The sequence below is a fragment of the Astyanax mexicanus genome, chromosome 1 (genome assembly GCF_023375975.1).
Source record: "Astyanax mexicanus isolate ESR-SI-001 chromosome 1, AstMex3_surface, whole genome shotgun sequence".
NCBI classification, from domain to species: domain Eukaryota; kingdom Metazoa; phylum Chordata; class Actinopteri; order Characiformes; family Acestrorhamphidae; genus Astyanax; species Astyanax mexicanus.
In genome coordinates this window covers 13,821,867-13,827,786 of record NC_064408.1, presented here as the reverse complement: position 1 = coordinate 13,827,786, position 5,920 = coordinate 13,821,867, and the positions used below count along the sequence as shown (strand labels likewise).

At 34.9% G+C, this 5,920-nt stretch overlaps 1 long non-coding RNA gene across 1 annotated transcript; it reads right to left on the bottom strand.

The window, feature by feature from the left end:
* Positions 1-421: 421 nt before the first annotated feature.
* LOC111191294 (uncharacterized) lies at positions 422-5,480 on the bottom strand. Its single transcript, XR_002649433.2, has 3 exons — positions 5,317-5,480; positions 4,105-4,179; positions 422-923 (listed from the first exon to the last, which is right to left on the bottom strand). It is a non-coding gene; the product is annotated as an uncharacterized LOC111191294 (long non-coding RNA).
* Positions 5,481-5,920: the final 440 nt, after the last annotated feature.

The following is a 5,920-nucleotide window of genomic DNA, read 5'->3' as shown; positions in this document are numbered from 1 at the left end:
TATCTGCAGTCGGGTTTCCCTTGTTCTCTCACTTTCCACATATATTACAAGTTCCTGCGTCTGTGCTGGTGTTTATCTTTTCCTCCCAGAAAAACAAAGAAAACACATGGCAACCATACAAAGAAAGTTTTTTCTTTCGTTCTAAATTTTTTTTCTGTACACATGAAAAACGTGTTTTATTAAATTCAAATTAAAAGTACAAAACCACTATGACACAAATATGGGATCGTTTGAAAGTAGGGTGCACCAAACATATGGCAAGAAAATAATAATGTGTAAAGTGGATATAAGTCAAGTCAAGTCAAGTTTATTTATAAGCACCTTTCATACACAACGGTCATTCAAAGTGCTTTACAAATTATAAATTACACAGAGAAGTCAAATAAAAAAAAACATGTAAAAGAATAACAGTAAAAATGGAAATAAAAACTAAAATAAGAATCATGATTAAAACAAAGAGGAGTAAAATTAAAAGCATGTAAAAGAACAACAAGGAATTGGAAATAAAAATAAAATAAAAATAAAGCATGAATAAAACATAATATAAAAGTGCAGTTACAGAATAAAAGTGTAATAAATGAAATAAATGAGAATAAATGAAAAAGTCAAAATAAAAAAAAATGGAATAATGTTTAATGTAAACTGCATCAGTGGTAGCACTTTACTGGACCCCAAGGTTATAAATGGAGCTATAAAGGTATTCGAGGTATCCCCTGGGCACTGTGAAGACTGAGCTCACACAGGAACTTCAGTCTTTTATCAGCTCAGTGAGTAATCCAGCTCAGAAAAACAGCTAGCTAGCATTGCAGCTAAACCTGTCGGATGCCGTGTCTGCCTACCACCAAAACAAAAGTCGCCACCTGGATTTCACTAATCAAACAATATGGGGTTGCTGAAGTTGGTCAGGTCCAAGATGACAATGCCTGGATTCAGGAAAAGCAAGACAAAGAATACATTTAGACTATTTGATTCATGCATCCAAATATATATATATATATATATATATATATATATATATATATATATATATATATATATATATATATATATATTTATTTATTTATTTATTTATTTATTTATTTATTTATTTATTTTGGTGCAACATTAGTGGAAAATATTTAAAAGGCTGCTTGAGCTTGTATATTTTATCTTAAGCCCTATCCGGACGGGATTAGTTTCCAGGGGAACATCTTTAAAAAATATTTCACACTTCTACTCAAAGATAAAACTCTTGCGTCTGGACTGCAATAGAAAAAACAGGAGGACCAGTGAGTTTTTTGGCTTGCTTGATCACATGACATTGCGTTTATGTGGATCTCAGTGGAAACGTGTGCCCAAAGTGTAATTATAGTGCGTAGCAGTGGACAAGTAGATGTTTTATTAAAAGCCAGGTGATGAAACTCAGAAATGTGAGTCCGGAAGGGTCTAAAATTACCGGAGGACCACGGACTTCAGTGAAAAACAGTAGATACTGTAATTCAACCTGTCATTTTTTCACAGGATGTCTGAGAAAAACTCATACATGGTAATTTTAGACGGGAATAAAATCACAGAGGACCCCCCATAAAATAGAAAATGACCCTCGAAAGAACCTGAGAAACTAATCCAATCTGAAAAGGGCTTTAAATTACATATTTTACTGCAAGTAGCATAATTATGTATGTGTAAAAATTTGAACTTGAACTTGAATGAACTTTAAATCCCAGTTCTGGATTTACTAATGTGTTGCAGGTTTTAGAGCTTTCCTTAATGCCAACATTCCTGTTCCAACTAACCAATTAACCCATGATGAGACTTAATTAGTGTGTTATAGCAGGAAAACACTAAAACCAACACTCTAACCACTGAGATACCACTGTCCCAAAACATAACGGTTTGCATATATTGCAGCTGAGGAAGCCCGTCAGACATTCTAGCACGTTCCTGTAGCAGAGAGGGCTGAAGGTCTTGTCCACAGACCCAACAGTGGGAATATCAAACCCAAAGCTTTGATACTGATGACCCAGCACTCTAACCACTGACCAACCGCCTGTATCATCATGCGACTACCTCTGTGTGGTTCTAGTCATGTGACTAATTGTCTGGATTTGATTCTCATAAGATTTAAATCACATGCATTGACACAAATGCGTCTGCGGTTAGTCAAGACTGATGTGTTAGATGCAAGGAATATGCAAATCTGCTCGTTACCCAGCAACCAGCTGTTTATCTGTTTGGGTTCGGCCTTCGCTAAAGGTGGTTGCTTCCTTAAAATGAAAATGGATGAGTTGGGAGTTGAGGATGAGGATCCTAAACTCTTCACTAACAACAGGGTTCATACACGTTTTAACCAATACATTTTAGTGATTTTTTTCATTACTTTTTTTATGTCAAGGCAAATTTTATTAACCATATGATTTTAAAACATCAGTGCAGATATGAACAATAAAACCAAAAATCAACTGAAACTATAATTAAATTTGATTAAAGCAGGTCTAAAATGAATCAGAAAAAAATGTTGACGCACAGTCTTTAATAATAAAATTATTATATATATTATTATTAAAAGAGCTCCACTGTTTAGGGCTAAATTACTGCATTAACTCCGAGCTGATGTATTTATTAACTTCAAAATAGATTTTCTCCATCGATAAACTGAAACACAAAGATTTGTAGACCAAATTCCTATGACTTTTCTAAAAATTTCTGGGTATTTTTATTTTTCCAAAACTTATCCAGGCCGGGAAATTGCTATTTTCAAATTACATGACTTTTCCAGGTTTTTCGTGACCGTATGAACCCTGTAACAATCTTGTCACTGAATGCAATCAAGTCCCCACAGCAGTCCAGTAGAAAGACGTTACTGAACAGTAGAGACTAGAGTTGTGTCATTCCAATAAAATGCATGCAAATATATCGCCTATGATTTTTTTAAGAGATACAGCCTTAAATGTAAAGATAAAGGTAAAATTAACCCTTAAACTTCACTTAACGTCAGACTCTCAGCGTCACTCAACCGTGCTTCCCTAGTGTACATTTAAGGTCTCTGTAAAACGTGGAATCAACCGGAGATCCAATTTAAACTAACTAGCTGGTGTAAACAGAGCGGTAAGCTCCTTAGCTAAAGAGACAGTGTCCGCTCTGCTGCAGCCCGGCTTCTGCTCTGTCTGTGGGCGGTCCCAAGCCAAAGTGGGCGAGGCCATGAATACTATTTCATGGGTTGATGTAGACCTGTCTGCTTTTTCTGATCGACTCATTTTGTTTTTCTAAATATTTTCTTTTACTAACTACTGCAGACAATGGAGGTTGAGGAACAGTTTCATGTGCAGCATAAATATACAACTCAGAAAAACCTAAAGAATTTCACAAAGAACAAGAAAAAGTGGATTTTAGCAGAAGCACACCTTCAATGTCTGAAACAGTTTGACATCTCATTTGTCCCTGAATGTTTCTCTGGGTTAAAAGTCATTGAGTATTACTCTTCAAGTGAGATCATGAATCATGATTCATCTTCTAAGAATTGCTAGCTGTGAGTAATGCACAATTCTTATGTATGATGAGGTCAGCAAGGGTATCCTCGTAGCTTTGTTTTTCTTTGTTTCTCATGTCTTTCATACTGTTCCCATGTTGTTGTGTCAGTGCAGTGCTGGTGTGTTTGGTTTGGTTCCAAAGAGGCAAGGAGCAAAACACAGCAATTAAAAAAAAGAAAGCATGCTCAGTCGGGGAGCTAGACTCTCATCCATGGGGTGGCCAGAGGGTGGTTAAAGCTATTTTAGAGGATTCACAGACTATGACAATGAATATTTAAGAAACACAATCAATTTCAAATTAATGTTTTAACTCAGGAAGAGTTCAGAATCAGTATTTGGTGGAATAACCCTGATTTTTAATCACAATTTTCATACATCTTGTCATGCTCTCCACCAGTCTTACACACTGTTTTTATTCCACTCTTGGCGCAAGAATCCAAATTTTTAATGATAATAAAATATAAATAATTTAGATTAAGATTCAAAATTCAAGATTCTTAACCTTTAAAAACAACTTGTGTTTTAAAAACCTTTAAAAACAACATGTACATATAAAAGTAAAAACACAGATGCCAGGGTAGATTTTTGTATTTACCTGATCTGTGCTTGACTTGCTTCTCTTTATAAAGAAGTCATATATCTCCTCTTGTCTTTTCATTCTCATCTCACCCTATGCAAAAAATAAGAAAGTCTTGTTACTTCTGGCATCACTTATAATGCAAGTATACGAAATGTGAAAGCTGCGTTCAGCGTTCCCACAATCACTGAGCGACTGTGAGCGACAGTTTTTTAAATCAATTAATAAGTAAGTAACTTACTCTACTCATCACTGATAGTGTGTCACACAAACTTAAGTTGGGGCAAATTACATCTATCAATGTGCACAGAAAATAACTTTAAAATACATTTTATTACTAAGCATATTGTTTTGTACATTGACCTAATTGCAAAAATAAAATATGTTATTAAAAACATTAATAAAAAATTGCATTTGTTATATGTCAATATCAACACTGATTCCGGTTACCTAAATGAATTCTTAGATGTTATTTATTTTTTAAAATACAAATTTTGGGGAAATCACTAGAATCTGCTCAGTGTCCTCATGCTATTAGCATAGCAGCCATTTAGCTATTTTCATGTTTTTGCTAATTCTATGCCAAAAAACGAATTCCTGTTACTCAAAACATAAAAAAGTAACAGGAATGAGAGCCAGTGACCGGAATAATTTTTTTGTCAGAAATATAAATTTTTTGAACATGCAGTCAACCATTGCTTTAAAATAAAGACTTTCTTAGTGAATTTAGTGGACTTCCTTTAAACATGCTTTTTAACCATCTTTGGCTTAGAAACCTTAGAAAAAATAAGTACAACAAGCAAATGGCATCCATTCGGTGGAATGGCCCTCAAACTTTTCAGCTAGTAGACAAGTTAGCCCGAACCCTCACTCTACTTTTCATTTAATGCAACAGTGCATGAATCAGCTAACGTAGCTAACGGCATTCCAATAAATTTATTTGGAGAAACACAAAAAGATAGTCCACCACAGAGTCGAAACTCAACAAATTTTGCTCAGTTTAAAGCCACACCTACAGGGAAGTGTATGTTAATGTAAAGTGCACAATGAAAGTTGAAACTAGTTATGTGTAGGCACCATGAGATGTAAGCGAATGTTATCTTGATACTCATGGGTGAACTGGCATATCACATTGTAACATTGTAGCAAGTTTTACTACATAAAATCTTTTATCTGAACATTAATGCTTTTAAACAATGATTCAGACTGGAAAGAAACCATAAAACTTACCTCAATCCATCAACAAGGTGAGGTAGGTTGAGGTAGGTTGCTGTTTTTCTCCTTACCGCCATAATTCCAAAGTATTTGACTCTCTTCTTCTCCTCCTTCAGTTGGGTGGATTACAGTTCTGTGATACACAGCGCCAACTACTGCACAGGAGGGACCTAGCAGTCAATAGGTATTATTACAGATTTCAAAATGCAACTAAGTATTTAAACAAGTATTTAAACTAATATATTTTCTTGTTTTTCTATATGATTAAAAACTTAAAAAATAAAAACTTTTTTTATATTTTCAATTAGTATAGAGTGCATTTTGAGGACATATCATCAATCATCAATCTGTTCAACCAAACCACATGTGGAGGTGGTCATGCATATGGAAACAGATATCACAATATTATTATTTTTATTATAGTGTGAATGCAAAAACCCAGCGCTTCCAACAGTCCCTGACATCTGTGCCCCGCCCGCATTTCCCACCTCACTGAGCTAGCTAAGCATAAAACAACAACACGCTAATAGATGAAGACGATACTTGTGGCATGGGCTCAAGTGAAACTATCGTGGCTGAGGACACCGTCCAACAAAAACTGGAGTCCTCAGCCTGTTAC